The 24,791-nt window shown below is 37.1% G+C and overlaps 1 protein-coding gene across 9 annotated transcripts in view; it reads left to right on the forward strand.

The window, feature by feature from the left end:
• Nucleotides 1-24,791, forward strand: part of EXOC6 (exocyst complex component 6) — a 194,767-nt gene that overhangs the window by 20,802 nt on the left and 149,174 nt on the right. Inside the window, exon 1 of one of the 9 annotated variants that reach the window (XM_043925662.1) lies at nt 12,964-13,314. The exons of the other annotated variants lie outside the window; for them this stretch is intronic. The gene's annotated coding sequence lies outside the window, so the exon portion shown is untranslated. Of the gene's footprint in view, nt 1-12,963; nt 13,315-24,791 lie in introns of those variants that run through there. 9 annotated transcript variants of the gene reach the window in all.

Consider the following 24,791-nt stretch of genomic DNA (forward strand, 5'->3'; position numbering starts at 1 on the left):
TGTTACAGTGTTGCTTCTGGTTTTTTTATGTTTTGGTTTTTTGGCCCTGAGGCATGTGGGTTCTTAGTTACCTGACCAGGGATTGAATCCTCACCCCCTGCATTGGAAGGTGAAGTCTTAACCACTGGACAACCAGGAAAGTCTTCTAGACTTGTTTTTAAGTTTGTTTTGTCTGATATTAGTAAATCTACTCTAGCTTTCTTTGGTTGCTCTTTGTATGGTATGTCTCTTTTTATCTTTTTACTTTCAACCTATTTTTATCCTTGAATCCAAAGTGTATCTCCTATAGATAGCATATTGTTGTTTATCCAGTTTCATAACCTGACTTTTTAAAAATATAATTTTATTTATTTTATCATTTTTGACTGTGCTGAGTCTTTGTTGCTCCACAGGCTTTTCTCTTGTTGTGGTAAGTGAGGGCTCCTCTCTAGTTGTAAGTGTGCAGGTTTTTCATTGTGGTGGCTTCTCTTGATGCAGAGCATAGGCTCTACGGTGTGTGTGGGCTTCAGTAGTTGCAGTTCCTGGGCTCTAGAAGACAGGCTCAGTGGTTGTGGCACATGGGCATAGTCTCTGCACAGCAGGTAGGATCTTCCTGGATTAGGAATTGAACCCATGTCTCCTGCATTGGCAGGTGGATTCTTTATCACTGAATTACCAAGGAAGTCCATAATCTCTTAACTTTTGCCTGTACTGTTTCATCCATTTATGTTGAATGTTAATATTTATATAGTTGGATTTGTATCGGTCGTTTTACTTTTTGTTTTCTGTATGTCTCATTTCTTTTTGCTCCTCTGTTCCTTTTTTTCTATTTTCTGTTAAGTGAATATTTTCTAGTGTAATATTTTAGTTACTTTAATGATTTTTCTAGTATTTAAAAAGTTGATTTCTTAGTCATTGCTCTCAGAATCAGTTTCAGATTATTCTAAATTAATTTCAGTGAGATTCAGAAATACTCTATATAGAAGGCCTTCTTCAATGAACAATGAGTAAAAATAGAGGAAAACAATAGAAAGGGAAAGACCAGAGATCTTTTCAGGAAAATTGGAAATACCAAGGGAACATTTCACATAAAGATGGGCACAATAAAGGACAGAAATGGTGGACACCTAGTAGAAACAGAAGAGATCAAGAAGAGATAGAAAGAATACACAGAGGAACTGTATAAAAAAGATCTTAGTGAACCAGATAACTGTGATGGTATGGTCAGTCACCCAGAGCCAGACATTCTGAAGTGTGGAGTCAAGTGGGCCTTAAGAAGCGTTACTGTCAATAAAACTAGTGGATGCAATGGAATTTCAGTGGAGTTATTCAAAACTCTAAAAGATGATGCTATCAAAGTGTTACACTCAATATGTCAGCAAATCTGGAAGACCCAGCAGTGGCCACAGGACTGGAAAAAGTCAATTCTCATCCCACTTCCCAAGAAGGGCATTACTAAAGGATGTTCAAACCATCAGACAGTTGCACTTGTCTCCCATGCTAGTAAGGTCATGCTTAAAGTCTTGCATGCTAGGCTTCAGTATTACATGAATCAAGAACTTTGAGATGGCGCATCTGGGTTTAGAAAAGGCAGGGGAACCAGAGATCAAATTGCCAACACTTTCTGGATCACAGAGAAAACAATGGAATTCCAGAAGAACATCTACCTCTGTTTCGACTATGCTAAAACCTTTGACCGTGTGGATCATAACAAACTATGGAAAGCTCTTAAAGAGATGGGTATATAGACCATCTTACCTGCCTCCTGAGAAATCTGTATGTGGGTCAGGAAGCAACAGTTAGAACCCTGTATGGAACAACTGATTGGTTCAGGACTGAGAAAGGAGTATGACAGGGCTGTCTGTTGTCACCCTGTTTATTTAACTTATACACTGAACACATCATGAGAAATGCCAGACTGGGTGAGTTATAAGCTGGAATCAAGATACACGGGAGAAACATCAACAACCTCAGATATGCGGATGATACCACTCTCTTGGTGAAAGTGAAGAGGAACTAAAGAACCTCTTGAGAATGAACCTCTGAGAAAGAAGGAGGAAAGTGAGAAAGCCAACTTAAAACTAAATATTAAAAAACTAAGATCATGGCATCTGGCCCCATTACTTCATGGCAAATAGAAGGGGAAAAGGTGGAAGCAGTGACAGATCTCCTCTTCTGGGGGTCTAAAATCACTGCAGATGGTGACTATAGCCATGAACTCCGAAAATGATTGCTTCTTGGCAGGAAAGCCGTGACACACCTAGACAGTGTGTTGAAAAGCAGAGACATCACTCTGCTGACAAAGGTCCATATAGTCAAGGCTATGGTCTTCTCAGTAGACATGTACAGGTGTGAGAGCTGGATTGTAAAGATAGTAGAGCACCAAAGAATTGATGCCTTTGCACTATAGTCCTGGAGAAGACTCCTGAGAGTCCCTTGGACAGCAAGAAGATCAAGCCAATCAGTCAGTCTTTAAAAAAATCAACCCTGAATATTCATTGGAAGGACTGATACTGAAGCTCCAGAATTTTGGTCATCTGATGTGGACAGCTGACTCATTGGAAAAGTCCCTGATGCTGGGAAAGATCAAGGACAGAAGGAGAAGAGGGCATCAGAGGAAGAGATGTGACTGGATGGCATCACTGATGCAATGGACATGAACTTGGGCAAACTCTGGGAGATGTTTGCCCAGGGAAACCTGGGAAAGTTGGAAACCTGGGAAAACAGGGAAGCCTGGCCTGCTGCAGTCCATGGAGTCGCGAAAAGTCGGACACAACTGGGTGACTGAACAATAACAACATAGCTCTAGTCCCTCTTTCCCTCTTTTGTGGTATTATTGTTGTATCTTATATCTATATATATTACAAATCCAACAATATGTTGTTATAATTCTTACATATAGTTTTTTATTTTCCAAAGAAGCTGAGGGAGGGAGAGCAAGTATATTTATAGAGTTTGTTATGTTAGCCTTATTTACCATTTATGAATCTCTTCATTTGATGCTGAGTTTTTGGTTGTGTTGTTTTCTTATTCCAGTACAGCTTTGCTCCCACATTTGTGCTGTTATTTTCAAATATATTTCTATAGTTAAAATATATATTGTTGTCAGTACAGTTATGTACATGTTGTCTTATGCAGTTGCTTTTTCAGTCAATAAAAGAAGAAAGATGCATTTATACTATCTTAAAGAAAAATCATTTATTTAACTGTGCCAGGTCTTACTTGCCCTGACATGTAAGATCTTTAATTGTGGCATGTAGGATCTAGTTTCCTGACTAGGGTTAGAACCTGGGCCCCCTCCATTGTGAAAAGTGGAGTCTTAGCCACTGGACCACCAGGGAAGTCACTATAGTGTCCTTTATAGTTACACAGTTATCTTTACTGGTGTTTGTGTTATGTATGTGTGTTCATAAATGTGTTCATATTGCCATCTGGGCACACTCTTAATTATGAAGGACTTCCATTCATATTTCTTTTAGGACTGATCTGCTGTTAACAATTCTCTCAGCTTTTGTTTATCTGCAAGTGTTCTTATTTTACCTTCATTTTTTGAGAGAGAGAGCTTTGTTAGTTATAAGATTCTTGGTTGGCAGTTTTTTCTTTTCGCACTTTGAATATATCATCCCATTGCCTTTTGACCTGCGTTTTTGCTGATGATAAGTCAGCTGTTAGTCTCAGTGGGATCCCCTTTTATGTGGTTCCCCCACCCCCACCCCCTTGTTGCTTTCATGATTTTCCTTTTGTCTTTCATTATTTTACTGTGTTGTGTCTGGGAATGAGTTTCTTTATGTTTATTCTTCTTGTAGTTTATTGATTATCTTGGATATTTAAATTAATGTTTTTCATCAAATTAGGGAAATTTTAGCCATTGTTTCTTTCTTCTTTCTCTTTACTTTGGTACTCCCATCACATATATGTTGGTATGCTTAATGGTGTTCACATTTTTCTGAAGCTCTGTACATTTCCTTCATTCTTTTTTCTCTCTGTTGTTTGGATTACATTTTTCTGTTGGTCTGTGTTTAAGTAGTCTGTCTGTCTTCTGCCAGTTTATATCTGCTGCTGAGATCCTTTAATGAGTTTTTGTTTCTGTTGTTGACTTTTCAACTCCAGAATTCCAACTTGGTCATTTTTATAATTTCTCTCTCTGTGTCACAAATATTTTATAAGACACTGTCATCATACCTTCTTTCACTACTTTAAGCATGATGTTCTTTAGTTCTGTGAACATACTACTTTGAAGACTTGGTTAACTCTACCAGCTAGGCCCTCTCAAAGAGCCTGTTTCTTTTCCTGTGTGTGGGTCAGAGTCTCCTGTTTCTTTGCCTGTCTCATAATTTGTGGTTGAAAACTGGAAAATTCAGACAGTATAGACAGTATATTGTATCAACTTTGGATACTTAAACCCACCACCTGACCACCCTCTGGGGCTTATTTTTGTTTGTGTTTGTTAATTAATGGCTTGGCTGTACTATTTTAATCAAGTGTATTTATTTTCCTCACAATGTGAAGTCTCTGCTGTGGCTCCTCAGAGGGCACAGTCTTGGCACATAGTCACTCTGAAATGACAGTGTTTTAAGCAAAATTCTCTTTGTCTCTTTCCCTGATCTCTCTGTTAAGTTGTCTTCCTATCTTGGTATCACACTCAGATATTAGATTCCAGTAATTGCTGACTGGTTGCTTTATTGTTTTCAATAGTATCCAGGGGCATAAGTTATTTCACAGTCTAATTTAGTTAAATTTGGTCCCTTTTCCCTTCCCCCCCCCCCCCCCTTATGCAAGTGATTTGTTGAGGCAATATGTTCAGATGAAACTTGCAGGAGTGAGGAAAGTAGGATAGGGAAGAGATCAGTGAATCTGTGGGTTCAGCTTAAGTGTAGCTGCAGCCTGATTCCAGGAGAAGCTCTGGAGTTAGAATGATGTCACAGAGTTGTTGCACTTTGAGGCACTGGAGCTGAACTTTTGCTCCCACATCCAGCAATCTTTCATTGGCTACAGGCTGCCCCAAGAGCGTGTGTGCTGGCAGGGGGCACATACCTTCCCAGGCATTATTGGGCAAAGTGCCTCCAGCTTGCAGTTCTCCAGAGAAGAGGGTAGCTATGAGCCCTTAGCTGCTGGGAGGTGAATAGCACCACCAGGGATCTACTATACACCCCAGCAGCTAGAACACATTAGATCACACTTAGTAAATTTGAAGGAATAAATGGACAAAATTTTCATTTATCTTTCTATTTCATGAGCTTCCCTTGTGGCTCAGCTGGTAAAGAATCCGCCTGCAATGAGGGAGACCTGGGTTCGATCCCTGGATTGGGAAGATCCCCTGGAGAAGGGAAAGGCTACTCACTCCAGTATTCTGGCCTGGAGAGTTTCTTAATGATTTTTCTAGTGGATTAAATCCCCTGATCTCCCCAGTCTTGACTTTTAAATGTTACTTAAAAATTGTGGTAAAATATATGTAACGTAAAATTTATCTTTTTAAATGTACAATTCATGTCATAAAGTACATTCACATTGCTCTGCAACCTTCACCACCATCCATCTCCAGAACTTTTTCATCTTTCCAAACTGCAACTGTACACGTTTAAATGGTGACTCCCCATTGTCCCTTCCTACCAGCCCCTTGTAACTACCAGCATACTTTCTAGAATATGATTGCTTTAGATGCCTCATATATGTGGAATCATATAATTGTCCTTTTGTGACTGGCTTGTCTCACTTAACATTATGTCATCAAGGTCCGTGCATGCATGTTGTAGCTGTGTCAGAATTTCCTTCCTTTTCGAGGCTGGATAGTGTTTCATTGTATGTATATACTACTTTTTGTTGATCCATTATTTGTTTGCTTAGATTGCTTCCAACTTTTGCCTGTTGTGAATGCTGCTGTAAACATGATGTACAAATATGTGTTTGCAGTGTTAGTTTTTCAGGCCAGTCTCTGAGGTTTGTTCTGATCACCGGTGGACTCTTCACATTTTCTGTGGTTCTTCTTGGTAAACTGACTGATTATATAACCTCTCTCTATTTACCAGGGAGGAGGGCACAGTTCTTGAGGTGCTGTGTTCCCCCTTTGCCTGGCAAAGTAATAAAGCCATTCTTTCTTCTGGCTACAAGATGAAAGTGAAAGTTGCTCACTGTGTCTGAATCTCTGTAACCCCGTGGACTGTAGAGTCCATGGAATTCTCCAGGCCATAATACTGCAGTGGGTAGCCTTTCCCTTCTCCACGGGATCTTCCCAACCCAGGGATCGAACCCAGTTCTCCCACATTGCAGGTGGATTCTTTACTGGCTGAGCCACCAGTGAAGCCCACAAAATGAAATAGAGCTTACCCATAACAAGGCTAGTCCAAAAGGCAGAATCTCAATTAACATTGTGCCACAGGCAGAGCCTGAGGCAATAGGGAAGGATTCCCTGGTTTTGTTCATGTGAGCTCTGTAGTGGTAAAGAACCTGCCTGCCAAGCAAGACTTGGGTTTATCCCTGGGTTGGGAAGATCCCGTGGAGGAGGGCATTGCAACCCATGCCAGTATTCTTGCCTGGAGAATCCCATGGACAGAGGAGCCTGGTGGGCTACAGTCCAGAGGGTCACAGAGAGTTAGACACAACAGAAGTGACTTCCCACAGCTGGTCAAAAGTACTGATGCACATACATCAACAAGCAACATTAAACCATATATATATGCTCAGTGTCTTTTGCATTTAGAATTGTGTTATTTTTAAGTGCCTGCTTTTCTTTAAGCCAATTAAATAGAGCTATTTTACAAATTAATGTAAATGCCACAGTGTCCAAAGGCAAAGACACATTCTGAGACATACATATATCCAAACAGACACCAGGCTTCCCTGGTGGCTCAGTTTGTAAAGAATCCGCTTGCAGTGCAAGAGATCACCTGCAATGCGGGAGACTTGGGTTTGATCCCTGGGTTGGGAAGATCCCTCTGAGAAGAAAATGGCAACCTACTCCAGTATTCTTGCCTGGAAAATCCCATAGACAGAAGAACCCAGCAGGCTACAGTCCATGGGGTCACAAGAGTTGGACACAACTTAGAGACTAAACTACTATCACCCAAACAGACACATTATGAAATCTCATGGCTTCATTTCCCAGACTTAGTCAAGAGTCAGTAATCACAATATAAAACTCACTAGTTTATAATAACAGTTGGAATAAGTAAAAATTTTTAAAGGCTTCTTTTCCTATTTTTTTTCCCCCTCCTCAATTTCAGGAATTAGAGATGGTCTAGATAAGTGACCCTGAGAGCCATGGTCTCGAAGCATAGGGGGAGAAAAGCATTTTCTCTTAGTCAGTTTCCAAAAACTTTCAACTTATTTTCTTTGGAGTCTAAAGAATATTGTGGCCACACAGTCAAAAGTCACTTTTTGTTTTCTTTGGTCATAGTTTTGAAGTAGGAGGGAAGGAGGCAGGATACAGCTTTTGAAAGAGTGACATAGCCCAAGGATATAACATAAACTGATTAGAATCAAACGGGTCCAAGATGGCAGACATGTCACTTTTGACTAGACCTTGATCCTCAATTAGCAAGCTAAATGACACACCCAGGGGCGCCATGACAGTTCTAAGGCACCATCAAAAGACCAAAAGGTGTGTGGTGGCCCAGCTCCTGCAAATCTCCACCCCTTCCCTAAAGTAGTTTGAATAATCCTCCCATTCAGCGTTGTTGTTGTTCATTCGCCCAGTCATGGATTGCAGCACACCAGGCTTCCCTGTCCACCATCTCCCAGAGGCTGCTCAAACTCATGTCTGTTGAGTCAGTGATACCATCCAACCATCTCATCCTCTGTCATCCCCCTTCTTTTCCTGCCTTCAATTTTCCCTAGCATCAGGGTCTTTTCTTATGAGTTGGCTCTTCGCATCAGGTGGCTGAAGTATTGGAGCTTCAGCATCAGTCCTTCCAATGAATATTCAGGGTTGATTTCCTTTAGGATGGACTGATTGGATATGCTTGCAGTCCAAGGGACTCTCAAGAGTCTTCTCCAGCACCACAGTGCAAAAGTATCAATTCTTTGGCACTCAGCCTTCTTTATGGTCCAACTCTCATATCTGTACGTAACTACTAGAAAAATAGCAGCTTTGACTCGTAGTACAGAACTTTGTTGGCAAAGTGATGTCTCTGCTTTTTAATATATGCTGTCTAGGTTTGTCATGGCCTTCCCTGGGGTCTCAGTGGAAAGACTCCACCTCCCAAGCAAGAGATGTGGGTTTGAGCCTGGGAAATCCCATGGACAGAAGGGCCTAGCAGGCTACAGTCTATGGGAACTTGAAGAGTTGCACATGACTTAGCGACTAAACAAAAACATAGATTTATCATAGCTTTCCTTCCAGGGAGCAAGAGTCTTTTAATTTCATGGCTGCAGTCTCTGTCCGCAGTGATTTTGGAGCCCAAGAAAATAGTATCTGTCAACGCTTCATACTTTTTCCTCTTCTCTTTGCCATGAATTGATGGGACCCGATGCCATGGTCTGTAGAGAGGAAAATGAGACCAAACTCAGATAAACAGGGAGTCAGTCAAGTTAAATGTATGTTGCCACTTGTGTTTTCCTCCTAGGAGACCTTTAAAAACTAAAGCAGGGGGACTTCCCTGGAGGCCTGGTGGTTATGAATCTGCTTTGCAATGCAGGGGATGCCAGTTCAATGATCCCTTGTGCCATGGGGCAACAAAGAGCCCGAGTTCTGCAACCAAGACCCAGCGCAGCCAAGAGTTGGACATGACTGAGCGACTTCACTTTCACTTTTCACTTTTATGCACTGGAGAAGGATAGCAACCCACTCCAGTGTTCTTGCCTGGAGAATCCCAGGGATGGGGTCGCACAGAGTCGGACATGACTGAAGTGACTTAGCAGCAGTAGTAGCAAAAAGAAAAAGGAAGAGTTCCCTGGTGGCCTCAGTTCAGTTCAGTCGCTCAGTTGTGTCCGACTCTTTGCGACCCCATGAATCACGGCACACCAGGCCTCCCTGTCCATCACCAACTCCCGGAGTTTACTCAAACTCATATTCATCGAGTCGGTGATGCCATCCAGCCATCTCATCCTCTGTTGTCCCTTTCTCCTCCTGCCCCCAATCCCTCCCAGCATCAGGGTCTTTTCCAATGAGTCAACTCTTTGCATGAGGTGGACAAAGTATTGGATTTTCAGCTTCAGCCTCAGTCCTTCCAATGAACACCCAGGACTGATCTCCTTTAGGATGGACTGGTTGGATCTCCTTGTAGTACAAGGGACTCTCAAGAGTCTTCTCCAACACCACAGTTCAAAAGCATCCATTTTTCGGCACTCAGCTTTCTTCACAGTCCAACTCTCACATCCATACATGACCACTGGAAAAACCATAGCCTTGACTAGATGGCCCTTTGTTGACAAAGTAATGTCTCTGCTTTTTAATATGCTATCTAGGTTGGTCATAATTTTCCTTCCAAGGAGTAAGCGTCTTTTAATTTCATGGCTGCAGTCACCATCTGCAGTGATTTTGGAGCCCAGAAAAATAAAGTCTTAACACTGTTTCCACTGTTTCCCCCTCTATTTGCCATGAAGTGATGGGACCGGATCCCATGATCTTCGTTTTCTGAATGTTGAGCTTTAAGCCAAGTCTTTCACTCTCCTCTTTCACTTTCATCAAGAGGCTTTTTAGTTCCTCTTCACTTTCTGCCATAAAGGTGGAGTCATCTGAGGTTATTGCTATTTCTCCCGGCAATCTTGATTCCAGCTTGTGCTTCTTCCAGCCCAGCGTTTCTCATGATGTACTCTGCGTGTAAGTTAAACAAGCAGGGTGACAATATACAGCCTTGACGTACTCCTTTTCCTATTTGGAACTAGTCTGTTCCATGTCCAGTTCTAATTTTTGCTTCCTGACCTGCATATAGGTTTCTCAAGAGGCAGGTCAGGTGGTCTGGTATTCCCATCTCTTTCAGAATTTTCCACAGTTTATTGTGATCCACACAGTAGAATTCTGCAAAATTCACTTTCACTGCAAAATCGATCCCTGGTTGTGGAACCAAAAAAAAAAAAAACCCCTCAAGTGGAGGTGAAGATCTCTGGCAATGCAGTTTCCTGTTTCTGCCAGGTGAGTCCACTGGGAATTTTGATGAAACCTCCAGAACTATTAGAAGATAATTTTTAAAAATGATAAAATTATGCCCTGCATGCAGATAGTGAAAGAAAGAAAGTGAAGTCAGTCGTTCAGTCATGTCTGACTCTTTGCAGGCCCCATGGACTGTAGCCTACCAGGCTCCTCTATCTATGGGATTTTCCAGGCAAGAATACTGGAGTGGGTTGCCATTTCCTTCTCCAGGAGATCTTCCCAATCCAGGGATTGAACCCGGGTCTCCTGCATTGTAGGCAGACGCTTTACTGGCTGAGCCACCAGGGAAGTCATACAGATAGTAAATTAATGCATTCCAAAGATTCTCTTTAACTTATTAAATAATGAGGGAACCAATAATATGTTACAACTGTTTCAAAGGCAATGGCAAAAAAATGATATTGGCCTATGAGAATGCTGAAATAGATATATCAATAGGCATATAATTGGTCAGTATCTGCAGGGCAATAATCAGTTGCATTCCACTGATAAAAGTGTGTTACATTTCTATGGGCAAGAGTAACTTGCATCACTATCAGTTTCCAGCAATTTACAGAAATGTAAAATAGTTCAAAGACAATGAAAGCCACAGATAATCTAGAAGGGTGTGCTGGATGGAACATTCAGTGATTGTTTTCTGTTATTCAAAATATTTCAAAATTTTCAAAATTATTCAAAATATTTTGTAATTCTTGCCACTAGTTGGAAATTTTTAAAAAATTTTCTCTTTTACTACGCTGATGTGTTTTTTTTGCCATGCAAAAGTTTTTATGAAAATAAAATTCATCAATCTTTCCTTTTTGCTTGAAACTTTTCCATGCTACTAGGTTATAGGGAAATCCATTCATGTTTTCTTTTGGTAATTGTATGGTTTTATTTTTTACTTTCACATTTCTGATCCTTTTTGAATTTTCCTGGACTATTATGTGCTTTTTTCTTTTTTTTTAATATGGCAAACCAGCTAGCTATCTTAACACTTCTTATTGAAAAGTATATCTTTTTCACATTGATTTCAGATGCTGCTGTTATCATTTACTGAATTTTTATATGTGGTTGGTCTATCTCAGATTTTTTTAATCCTGTTCGTTGTCGACATGTTTATTCATGTGCTGTATACCATTATAACATTAATATGCTTGAATTTATTAAGGCATTTCCTGCTTTTGAAATAGTCCTGTCTTTATAGAATAAATCACATTTGTGTCATAGTGAATTGCTCTTTTAGTGTGCCGTTGAATTCTGTTTGTGCATATGCTTTTCAGGATTTTTTTTTTTTTTTGGCACTGATATTCATAAGTGAGATGGTCTAGTTTTTTTGGTGTGGTTTTCCTCACATCATTGAATCAATGTTGTGCTCATCTCATTAAATAAAATTAGAAGTTTTCTTTCTTTTTCTGTGCTTTAGAATAGTATAATTATCATTGATTATTATTTAACCTTTAAAGGTTTGTTAGAAATTACCTGATAAAATCAACTGAGTCTGGTGCCTCTTTTTTTTCTTGTATGAGCATCTTAACTCATTTCTCTATTTTTTCTGTTACAGTTGGTTTGTGTTACACTTTCTGTTTAGAGAGTCAATAAGTTGTATTCTTTTGAATTATCCATTTCTTCAAATTTATTTGAATGGAGTTGTGTAATGTAGTCTCATGTTAAAATTTCCTTCAGTTTTTGATGGCTTGTTTTATCCCCCTTGTCAGTTCTGATTTAGAATACAGTATTTGTGATTTCACTCATTTTTTCCTTGATTAGGTTTGTTAGTAGTTGATCTATTTTGACTTTAAAAAAAAAAAGTCTCAGGATTTATTCAATCAGTAGTTTATTTTCTAACTCATTCCTTTCTGCCTTTATATGTGATGATTTATTTCTTCTGGCTTATTTTATTCTTTTTCTAGCTTTTTGTGTTTTGTACTTAATTCATTTATTTTGTTTTATTGAGACAATTATTTGATGCTATTAATTTTTCTCTGGTGACTGATCTAGCTTTATCTTATATATTCTGATATTTTTTCCTCATTGCTATTTTAAAGAAATTCTGCTTTATTTTTATATTTTCAGTTTTATCCAACCGCTTTTTTAATAGTATGTTTTTTAAAAATTTCCAAATGTGAAGTCTTTTTTATTTTAAGAAAATGGCTTTTATTTTTTAATTTTATTTCACTACAGTTAGGTAAATCTATTTTCACTAATCCTATTCTCTGGAATTCATTGAGGTTTTACTATTTGTGGCTTAATATATGGTTAGTTTTCATGAGTGTTTCATGTACTCTTAAAAATAAAGCATATCCTTTTTTATATTTGAGTTCTCAGTTTTACACAGACTCTTTATTAAATAAGTCGGTTATATCTTGTTTCTTTCTTGAACTGAGAGAGATGTGTTACTGTCCCATTTTATTAATTTGTTACTCTCACTTCTTACATCTCTTAGAGGTCCTGTTTTATGAACGTTTGTTGCTAAAGTTTTGAGTATTATGTATTGGGTATAATATATACTATATCTATATCTTGAACTGTAGTTTTTAGCATAGAGTATACAGGTTATAAGTATAAAGCTCAATTTATTTTCTATTTTGTTTTCCATGATGAATGGTGGTTTTTGTTTTGTTTTTGGCTGTTTTGCTGACAAGTCAATCTTAAGTGAATTTCTCCTTAATTATAGATTAAAACTGCTGTAAAGGACTTTGGTAGCACATATAGATGAGAGATCTTAGGTTATTAGGCAAACTGCACTTTAGATCTGCTATAGACGGTTTGATATTTTTGTTGAACTTTCTAAATTTTTCTAGGGAAATAGTCCACCTCTGCATACATTAATCTGCTTAATTGTTTAAACTTTTTGAATTAAAGTTTACTTAGCAATTCAATTTGTTACCCTAGAGGAGAAATTTAATTTATATGTAATATGTGTTTTCCATTTCTCATCTTTAGCTTTTTACCAAGTAGCACAAAAGTCAACAGGAAGAGACATCTTGGTCAGGAGTGTAAAAACAGGAAGGAGGAAGTCTATTGCAAATCTGTGTTAGCTGATTATCAATTCAGATTTCACCATAGAGGATGTCCATTAACGATCATCGTTGTGCTGTGTTGTTAACCAGAATTTCAGTGAGTGTTAATGTCAGTATTACAGATGTCAGTCCTAGTTATAGGAAGTAATGTTAACGAACAGAATGCACTAGGCCCTTTCCTATGCATGGAAACAGGATACTATTAGTGAGAGCAAGTTTGAGAAATTGCACATAGAGGGAAACAAGGCAAGTAAAATATAACATCAAAAATAGAGAAAATCATCTTTATTTTTTTGCCTGTGCTTGATCTTGATGCTTTGATTGGTTGTATGATCCTTTAAGATATGAGTGTATCCTTTTTTTAAAAAAATTAGGGTATGTCAACTCTGTCATTAAAATATTGTTTGACAGAATACTTTCAACTGAATTAAAGGAAACACCTGGACGTTATTTACTAAAGTGTTCTCTAAGAGCACATGTAGCAAACTAGATAAAATATTTAATGGGAAAAGAGTGAATATTTTGTGAACAAGAAATCTTTTTTAGCTTTCTTTGGTGAAAGAAGTTGAATTCTTTGCTTATACATGTCTATGTTTATACACTCTTGGAGTTGCTAGTTCTGTTACTCTGTAGCTACAAGATACCTACTTGATTTAGATACCCAACAATATTTTAGGATATTTAACTTATCCTGAGTTCTTTACTTGGCCATGAAATATTGTGGATGTTTTAAAGAAATTAAAAGTGTTGTATAAAAGCTAGATGGCATTATATTATTATTGTTTTTTATTATTACTCTAGAGGCCTGTTTGACATTTTCTTTTCCTCAAACGTCTGTTTATTTAAACTGCGCCTTTATTTCTGAATTATTTTGAAATAAATGCGCTTCCCAGCATTTTGTATATCATGGCACAAATAGAAAGTTAGAATGAGAGTTGAGATGACTGTTATTGTGGTATGCCTGTAACCTATTCGTTTGGGAAGACATGCTCTAATACGTTAGTCAGATAAGGGGGTTTGTCAGCTCCTCATAATTGTAAGAAGTTGTGTTGTGTAGGTGTGTGCATGCATGTATGTCTTAGTTAAGGATTTTTTGTTTTAGTTTTAAGTACCAAACCAACTTGAATTAACTTAAGAAAAAAAATGAAAAGAAAAAAAATAGAAAGTTACTGGGTATCCCACAGAAATACTTCTCCAAAGACTGAAACAGAGAAGTAGAAGACCGTATTTCTTTCTGTTTCTCCATGCTTCATTCTGTCTTCTTTATTCTCTGAGGTCTGGCCTTCTCTGCTTCTCTTTGCCCTTGAGGAGGATGACCACGTACAGCTTCTATATGTCATAAGCTGACTATTTCTGAATTCTGCTTCAAAATTCCTGAAAGAATGTGTCTGAAGCAACTCAGATCAGTTGTTCACTTCTGGTGCAGTGCAGTCCGATGAGAAGAGGTTGTACTGCTCGTCCAGCCTTGTGGATGGTCAGTAGTTTTCAGATATATGCAGTTGTGTTTGTGCACTTTTCTAGGGAGAAGATATGTAACTTTTATTAAAATCATAGAAGAGTCTTGCCACTTCCAGACCCCTGCCTAGATAAAAATTAATAACTACTCTTAAGAGTTAGGATAGAATTCCCACCATGTTCAACAGGTATCCTTTGTATCAGTTAAACTGTTTGTCTTTTTCACAAGGCTGTGTTTTTTTCCTGGCTGTGTCTATCATGATTGAATTCTTTCCTCCTTATTTCTCCACTTACTCAATCTCCTGCCTATCACTGAATTCCCTTCTTAGGTCATATTTCCTTTATGAAATCTTGGCATCTCAGAGCACTGCATTCTATATGGAGGTATATAATTATATATATACACACACATGTATGTATATTTTCTGTGTCTGAATTCTTATAACTTGGATTTTTAAAAATGCTACACAGTGTTATTTAGTTGTATGTCTTAATATGTATATTTTATTTCTTTCTTATATGGCTGTGTTGCACAGCTCTCAGGATCTTAGTTCCCAACCAGGGATTGAATCTGGGCCATCCAGTCAAAAGTACTGAGCCCTAACTGCTGGACCATAGGGAATTCCCTGTATACTTTAAATAAATGTCCTAAATGTAGGCCTGATCTAATAGTCTGTGAGGCCTATTATTGTCGTGCATCCCTGATTAGTTCCAACTCTGTAATATAGCATAATGCCATGGGTACAATAGACTCTCAGTAAATATTTTTTGAATTAAATTAATGAAAAACAAGAACCTTCATTATAGAAAACTTGACTATATAGAATAGGAGAAAAAAATCACTTTTTCCCTACTGCTTAAGGATAATCAAAACTCTAGTCATTTTTAATATTAGAAACAACATGCTACTTGTTGAATATTTATTGGTTATGATATTCAACATTTTAAATGTTGAATTTTGTTAAACATTTGATAATGAAGTTTCATCTTGTTTTCTCTGTTTGTTTATCTTCTAATTGTTGCACATTTAGGTGGTTCTTAATTTTTTTGTGAAATAAAATAATTTCTTAGGATCTTTGTTCCTGGAAGTGAAAATAATCAAGTAGTAAATAATAGGTAATAGGGCTTCTCAGATGGCTCAGTGGTAAAGAATCCACCTGCCAGTGAAGGAGATGCAGGGGATGCAGATTTGATCCCTGGGTCAGGAAGATCCCCTGGAGTAGGAAATGGCAACCTGTTCCAATATTCTCGCCTGGAAAACTCGACTGAATGACTGAGCACACCACTGAATGACTAAGCACACAGACATGCACAAATAATAGGTAACAGCTAACATTTTTGAATATTTACTATATTCCACTCTTTAAAAGACTTGTTTCTGTTATTTCATTTAATCTTCATGAGAAGCAAATGAGGTGCCCATTTTGCAGATGAAGAAATTGAGGTAGAGATAGATTAGGTCATTTACCCTAGGTACTCAGTAAGTGGTGAGCTAGATATAGAACATAGGCTATTTGGCTTCTGAGCCTTTGCCTTCTGACTTAGATTATCAAATAATGAAAGCTGCAATATAAAAACAATTAAATTTTAACTAAAAAAGGGGGAAGAAGGTTTACATTAAGATTGGAAACAGTAAGGAATGTGACTAGAACTATACCCAGGGAGGGAGGGTCCTCTATCTTAAACTTGTACTGAGTCAGATATAGATTCCTTATTCCTCTGTGTTCCAAAATACAGGCCTCCAGTAGCTTTAGTAAGATCAGTTTCTGGTTTGTTCTCTCCAGGACTGGAAACTGCTTGATGCAAGAAAGATTACTGACCTTTTTACCTTCGTCTGGCCCTTTTTCAGTTCTGAATGATGAAAAAACAAGACACCGTCTTTCTCTGCCTTCTCTTTTTTCATCATTTCTATCCTCATTCATTCATTCCTGTGGTAAAAAGAACATAAGTCAGGTTTGTTTTTAGCCTTTCTTAGTAGAAGGGCTAGTTCTTTTCAGTTTGGTAGACCAGGCCTAATAGAATCCATGCACAATGGTTTGTTTGTTGTTTTGTTTTCTGTTTTTGCATGCCTGGATGTGAACGCAGGCAACTATTCTTTGTGTGGTTTGTGAAGAGAGTGTGTGTATGTGTTGTTGTTGTTTGAGTATTGCCAACTTCATTTTAAAGGAGCTTAATTTCAAGAGAATTCATTAATAGAGGCATTGCCATAGTAATAAGAAAGAAAGTCTGGAAATGTGTAATGAATCTGTTACTGACATATTTAAGATAAAGAATTTCATCTACTGAATGGTGATTCTTTTTGCAGTGAACTCCTTTTACTTCCTCTAACACTCCTTGTGAGTTCAAGACTTGGATTGTATATTTGGCTCTGGCCTTTTATAGGCACGTGCTGTTGAGCAAATCCTTTAGTTTCTCTGAGCCTCATTTCCTTCATCTGTGAGGCAGAGATAAAACCAGTTGCCCTGTCTGCTTCCCTAGGGTCCTTGGGATCAAATGCAATGATGTATGCAAAATTGTTTTGTTGATTGCAAAGCACCAGTACAAATGTAAAAGATTATTTTTAATTTTGTTAATTTATATTCTGCTTTTGAGTGGACACAGAATTGCTCTTCTCAACTTCTTCTCTCCATTTTTTCTTCTAAGCTGTGAAATGACCAGCAGAAGTGGACTTTGTGGTCAGGATAAATAATAGGGATTAAGATCAGCCTTGTATCAGGAGTTCTCTTTTCTTCCACATTATTTCTCAATTACATTTATTTGGCACAGTGTCTTTTGAAAAATGCATTATAAAAAATATGTATTAATATATTTATTTTTAAAATGCATAATTTTGGAATCCTTTCTTCCAGAGTTAAAATGAAATGCATTTGCATCAGTCTTTCATTTTTAATATTTTCTGCAGCTTGGTAAAGTTCTTTCTTTTACTTCAGGATATACTTACATCTTTTCCAGGACCTCCAAAACTAATTTTTTTTAAACACTAACTTCACTTGACATGTTTTTTCCCATAAAATGCTTATGTTGTATAGTTCAGAGGTAGTTTTAAAAACTCAAATCTGTTAGAAGTTTTAGATTATTTTTCATTCAGTAATTTTAGCATTATCCTCATGTATAAGACACTTAACATGAAAAAATCATAAAAATTGTATTTTTGTGGATTTTTCCAAATCTGGTGGAGAAGATAAGTGAAATAAATTTTCATTTATATTTGACTGATACTTAGTTTTTTTGGATCTTAACTTACGAATCAGTGCTAAGTTCCCATCAGTTTTCAATATAATATATAAATTCTTACATATTTATTACAAATTCAAACAGTGACTTTAAGGTGACCTTTAATTTCTGTGTGTTCTTTTAATATCCGAATGCCTATGATATATCAGGCACCATGTAATCTATAAGTTTATCCTACATTAGATTGTCCATACTTTCCCATAGGAACCTGGAGTTGCCAGAAAATTTTTATGGTGTTTATGATTCTGTTCTGTTATTTTTAAAATTAAACAGTTTTAAAATTCAAGTATAATTGATTTCCAATATTGTGTTAAGTTTCAGGTATATAGTAAAGTGATTAGTTATATATATATTTTCACATTATTTTCCATTATATGTTATTATCAGATATTGAATATAATTCTCTGTGTTATACAGTAAATCCTTGTTTCCTATCTGTTTTATATATAATAGTATATAATAATATAATATAATATCTTCAATTCCATATTCCTAATTTATCATTCTTCCCCTTCCTTTTCCCTTTTAGTAACCTTAAGTTTGTTTTGTATATAGATTCATTTGTATTTTTTTTTAGACTCCACATATAAGTGATATATACTATTTGTCTTTCCCTGTCTTCACTTAGTATGATAACCTCTAGGTCCATCCATGGAAATGGCAATATTTCATTCTTATGGCTAATATTTCATTGTATATATTATATACACAATGTCTTCTTAAACCAGTGGTCAGCTAGTGGGCACTTGGGTTGTTCCCATGTTTTGGCTATTGTAAATAATGCTGCTGTGACCATTGAGGGGTGTGTATCGTTTGAATTAGTTTTCTGTCTTTTCTGGCTGTATGCCCAGAGTGGGATTGCTAGATCACATGGTAGCTCTATTTTCGTTCTTTAAGCAATCTCCATAATGTTTTCCATAGTGGTTGTTGCCAATTTACATTCCCATCAACAGTGTAAGAGGGTTCCCTTTTCTTCACACCCTCTCCAGCATTTATTGTTTGTAGACGTTTTGATGACAGACATTCTGACTGGTGATACTTCATTGTGGTTTTGATTTGCATTTCTCTAGTAGTTAGCAGTGTTGTACATTTTTTCATGTTCTTATTGGCCATCTGTATTTCTTCTTTGAAGAAATACCTATTTAGGTCTTTTGCCCATTTTTTGATTGGGTTGTTTTTTTGATATTGAGTTGTTTATTTTGGATATTAGCCCCTTGTCTATTGCATCATTTGGGAATATTTTCTCCCATTTCATAGTTTGTCTTTTCATTTTGCTGATGGTTTCCTTTGCTGTGCAGAAGCTTTTAAGTTTGATTAGGTTCCTTTTGTTTACATTTACTTTTATTTCTTTTGCCTTGAAAGGCTGATCCAAGAAAATATTGCTACATTTTAAATGTGAGAATATTTTCCCTAAGTTTTCTCCTAGGAGATTTATGGTATCGTGTCTTATAGTTAGGTCTTTAAACCATTTTGAGTTTTATTTTTATATATGATGTGAGGGAGTGTTTGTTCTAATTTAATTGATTTACATGTGGCTGTCCCGCTTTCCCAACACTATTTGCTAAAGAGACTGTTTTTTCTCCATTGTATATTCTTGCCTCCTTTATCATAGATTAATTGATTGTAGGTGTGTGGGTTTATTTCTTGTTTCTCTGTTCATTTGTCTGTTTTTGTTCTTCTGTTTTTAACCATTATATTAAAGCAGTAGATAACAGGATAAAGTAGATTCAGAAAAGGAGGAAATGTTATTTTTATTTTGATTTCATAGTACTTAGTTGTTAATCAAGTTGAATGTGAGATTCACATCCATATTTTGATGCAACAGTGAAAAGAAATATATTGGATTTCTAGATTACTTTTTGGTGAAGAGTGCCCTCTAGTGAACCTTTTCTGTTTATTAAGATGAAGTTCTTTGCATCCTCACAGCACTTGTGAACTGAGTATAGAAGTGGAAGACACCTTCAGTTCTCAAGGAGTTTAGAAAATAAAACATGCAATAAGTTATTGGAGAATAAATTTGATATGTTATACAAATAAATAAAAGTGTATTACAGACTGTATATAATAGCACTGGGAAAATCCTAGGTCATGGAAAGTGAAGTTGCTCCGTCGTGTCTGACTCTTTGCGACCCAGTGGACTGTAACATACCAGGCTCCTCTGTCCATGGGATTTTCCAGGCAAGAGTACTGGAGTGGGTTGCCTTTTCCTTCTCCAGGGGATCTTCCCACCCAGGGATTGAACTCAGGTCTCCTGTATTGCAGGCAGACACTTTACCATCTGAGCCACCAGGGAAGCAATAGATCATGGGGCACCAGGGAAGCAATAAATAGGTCATGGGACAGTTATTACTCAGTATTCATGAGAGTATCCCTGAGAAACTACATTGAGGTGAATTTTGAAGGAAGTTTAAGATTGAGGCATATTGTAGGGAGGAGGAGCATCCTGGGTTGGAAAAAGAAGTTAAGGACAGTGCCAAAAAGGATTAGTGCCAAAAGGAAAAAAGAAATAGTGAAAAAAGGAATTATTTTAGAAAATATTCAAATTTAATTCTGTTTTAGATACTTTATACAGATGTTTAAACAAATTGTTCTTGTACTTGAAAACTTTTGTAAAAGATTGAAGACAGATTCCTCTACAGTTGTGTCTTGGGGTCTTTCATTTGGCTGCAGTCAGATATTGGTCGCTGGTTGGGCCAAAATCAGCTGAGGCCCAGCTGGACCAGACAGCCATAGTGGCTCACTCATGCCGGCGGTTGGTGTGGCTGTCGTTTGGGAGTGCCCACATGTGGCCCTTCAGCGTGTCATTTTTAGGATTGTTAGATTTCTTACATGATGGATAGTTTTCCCCAGAGTGTATGTGAAAGGTGCACGGCTTCTTTCTAGCTTCTGGAGTCACATATTATTACCTGAGTTATGTTCCATTGGTCGAAGCTGTCATCAGTCAGTTCAGTTCAGTCGCTCAGTCGTGTCTGACTCTTTGTGACCCCATGAATCGCAGCTCGCCAGGCTTCCCTGTCCGTTACCAACTCCCGGAGTTTACCCAAACTCATGTCCATTGAGTCAGTGATGCCATCCAGCCATCTCATCCTCTGTCTACACATTCTCCTCCTGCCCCCAATCCCTCCCAGCATCAGGGTCTTTTCCAATGAGTCAACTCTTCACGTGAGGTGGCCAAAGTACTGGAGTTTCAGCTTCAGCATCAGTCCTTCCAATGAACACCCAGGACTGATCTCCTTTAGGATGGACTGGTTGGATCTCCCTGCAGTCCAAGGGACTCTCAAGAGTTTTCTCCAACACCGCAGTTCAAAAACATCAATTTTTTGGCGCTCAACTTTCTTCACAGTCCAACTCTCACATCCATACATGACCACTGGGAAAACCACAGCCTTGACCAGACAGACCTTTGTTGGCAAAGTAATGTCTCTGATACAAAGTTATCATAAGCCTGTCCAAATTCAAAGGAAGGGGATATAGACCCTACCTCTCGATGGAAGATGTGTTAGAGAATTTTGGAACCATGTTGTAAAACTACATTTCCTTTCCTGCCTACTTGAAGAGTTAGGCTCAGTGCAGACACATTGTAATGATTTGGCGAGCAGCTGTCCTCTGTGTCAGTGTTACCTGTGCAGTGACTGTCCTCTGCACTTCGTTTTCAGCTTCTATTGTCCATGGTTGGCGTTTGATGAATATTGTTAGAATTCTCCTTTATCTTTATCTTGCTGTTAATGTTTTTTTAGCTGTTTCACTTCTTAATTCCATCTGGATTACAAAGAATCAGGGCAAGTTATGGCAAAGTTGTTATTCATGTTAGATATATTTGATGAAATGGTTGGAAAAATGTTGAGTGCTAATGTTTAACATGGTACCTTATGTTGACACTTTTCTTTCTTGCTGTTCTAAATTGCTAAGTAACTGTAGTGTAAATTTTTTCCCCCCAAGATAGAGTGGTACTTTGAGCAATCCTTTTTGTGTTTAAGATAGGGACATGGTGTCTTTGCTATTCGTTGTTTTTTTGAAAAAAGAATTCCAGATCATGTGACTTTATGTAAAAGAGGCTTTTCTCATTGATAACTCACTTGCTATCATGAAATATTTTAGCTCATTGTTTCTCATATGGATATTACTTGAATTTTGGGTACCTTAAATGTTTCTAAAGGCTGTTGAAGAGAGTCATAGTGTTTCAAGTCCCCATTTCTGACTCTGGCTACAGGTTTTTCAAGTGGGTTATAAACTGGCATTGAAGAGACTGCTCCACTGAAAAATAAGATTACGTTTCCAATTTACATAGCCTAGGAATACCAAAACCATGCCCTTAGGGTAAGAGTACTTCAGTGTATCTTTTCCTAGTTTCCAGGATCCATACAGTGGGCAGAGAGAACTGCTGATGAGACAAAGTCAAGTCTCACTGGTGTGTAACTGCCCTTTTATACTCAGGGCTTACATATACCCCATTCTGAAAGAACTTAAACTAGTAATTCATCATGTGCTTCTATAAAAGAAATATTTTCAAATCTTGCCCTGAAATTAATTCCCAGATGATTGGTGTGTTGCATGACCAATTGCTGAATTTACCAAATTTGCTGATATACCAAAAACCTGTTTTTAAAACTGTTTTTGAGATTGATAGCAAGTGACTTGTATTGGATAGGAATTGGATAGGATGGTTTTAATAGCTTTTGAAAATTTCTGGTCAGTTTTTCTGTATTATGTTTACCATTATCTTCATAGCAGCATTTTTAGGAATGCTAAATTTGTCCAAAGCTGATAATCATAAGGTGGTTAATTGTCATAAATATGTTTAATATTAGAAAAGTATTGGTTTGATTGGTACTTAGAACATGAAAAACACTCAATATAAATATGAAATTGCTGAAAAAGTATCATAAATCTCATTAACATGAAATACCAAATCTTGAATACTAATTACTAGAAATGCAAAATTGACTCATATTTTAGAAATTAAACTTGATATGCCATTTGAAACACTGGTGCGAGAACAGAAAAATGCCCGTGGACTGGAAAAATACAGAATGGTCAAAAGGATGCAAAAGCAATTTTTTATTACTAGAAATTTTAAAAAATCATTTCTCAGGAAACAAGTAGATTTCCTTTACAGTTAGTATGATAGAATCTTTTTTTCAGTGAATATACAATGAAAGAAAAAGATGCTGAGAACAGTATAAGAGGTTTTTTTTTTTATGCTTTTTGACAAAAAATTCCTAATGTTACTAGTAATTAGAAGAGTTCTTTTTCCACACAGTAGCTTGTGAATGTTGTTTTTCTTCAGAAAGATGTTTTCCTAAAAAAATTGGAATATGATTAGTGAATTGATAATATTAACAGAATGTAACATGTCCAAAAAATCAAAGTAGCTTGAATGCCTCTGTTAGGACATTTGATTTGATGATACAAATACTAATTTTCAAAGAACTAGTTTTAACATTTAAATGTCATGTTTTCTTATATTTATTTTATTACCACTAGGTGGAGCCCTATACATAAAATTTAAGAAGGCAGTTCAGAAGTATCATTTATTTACTTGTTTAAATTCTATAAGTTTGATAAATCGGGTGATCAAATACTAAGAGATAACTCATATTTCCACACTTTGGTATAGGTTAAATATAATGAAGATGGAAAGTGTATACCAAAAAATTGTTTTTTAGCTATGTTTTTAAAACATACATTTTAAAAAGACATATATAGGAATGCTTTTATTCATTCCTAGTTGCTAGTTAAAATATGTAAATAAAATCATAGTGTGTAGCATAGTCTATCTTTGTTTTTCTTCACAAAGTTTTAAAGTCATCTCTTTTAAATTGATTTCTCATCTGCATTTTTGTCTGATTAGCATTACATTTTGTCAGAAGTTAGATTTTATTGTGCTGAGCTTTTGGAAGTGATGACAGGACTCTTACACTTAAGTCATTATCTATATACGGAGCACTAAGTTGCAAGCGTAGTGGATGAAGGTAGTGGAAAATTTACTGACTTTCTAATGTTCACTCTGGTTTTGTCATATCTGTATTTATTTATAGGAACTTGATTACGTTTGCCAAGAGACATTATAAAATCCTGGGGACATTTTGAAAGAAGAAAAGCTTATTTTCATTAACATTGTATACTGCTTGAAAATTTAGAACAGCAGTATATCTAGGACACTAATTAGATGGATACAACTGCTTAACCAGTTTAGGATTCAGAGAATGAATAGTGCTGAATGGTATTTCCTTCTTGCCCTGCAAGTGAAAATTTCAAAGAATGATAACTATCATTCAAAGGCATAAAAAGGAAAAAGAAAAATATATTTTTCAGAGTCCCTTCAGCTGCGGTCAGCCAAGTACCGTACCGGGCCCTCAGTTTTCTCTTCACACTTCGTTCCTCCTCATTTTCTTGCATCTGTAATTTAATACTGCCTAACAATTAGCTATGCCTCACTTCTCATCCCCTCTTTCTGTTCATCGGATGATTTTACCTGATGGGTGCAACAGTGCACATCAGGGAATCCCTACTGAGTCATTCTCAATTGTTGATCTTCAAAGGTGATCTGGTTAGTTGCTATGCTGCTAACTTCTCTGCATTCTCATGGTGCTTATCACCATTTCTGATTGGAGTGGCTGTCTAAAACAATGGTTTAGAGCACTGGCTTTGGAGCCAGGTAGACCTAGGGTTAAATCTTGGTCCCACTACTCTGTGATTTTGGATTTAAAATCTTAATCTTCCCAAACTACATTTGTAAATTGGGATGCTGACAGTATCTACAGCATCATTAAGCTGTAGTGAACACTTAATGAGATAGTACATGTAAATCACTTAATAGTGAGTACGTGGTTGTGTGTTACTGTCTTTTTTTTTTGCAATCTTTACCACCTTAAGCCAGAAGCAGCGGAATATGACTCCTCTTTAGTCAATTAAGTCGCTGGGGGGAATTGCTGCTGCTTCTCTCCATATCTGTCTCCTACATCTTCTTTCCAAATTTTCTGTAATTAAGCATAGATTCCTTCAGAGAAAAGAGTGGTAATTCTTGCTGTGTG

This window comes from Cervus elaphus, chromosome 15 (genome assembly GCF_910594005.1).
Source record: "Cervus elaphus chromosome 15, mCerEla1.1, whole genome shotgun sequence".
In the NCBI taxonomy this organism is placed as follows: domain Eukaryota; kingdom Metazoa; phylum Chordata; class Mammalia; order Artiodactyla; family Cervidae; genus Cervus; species Cervus elaphus.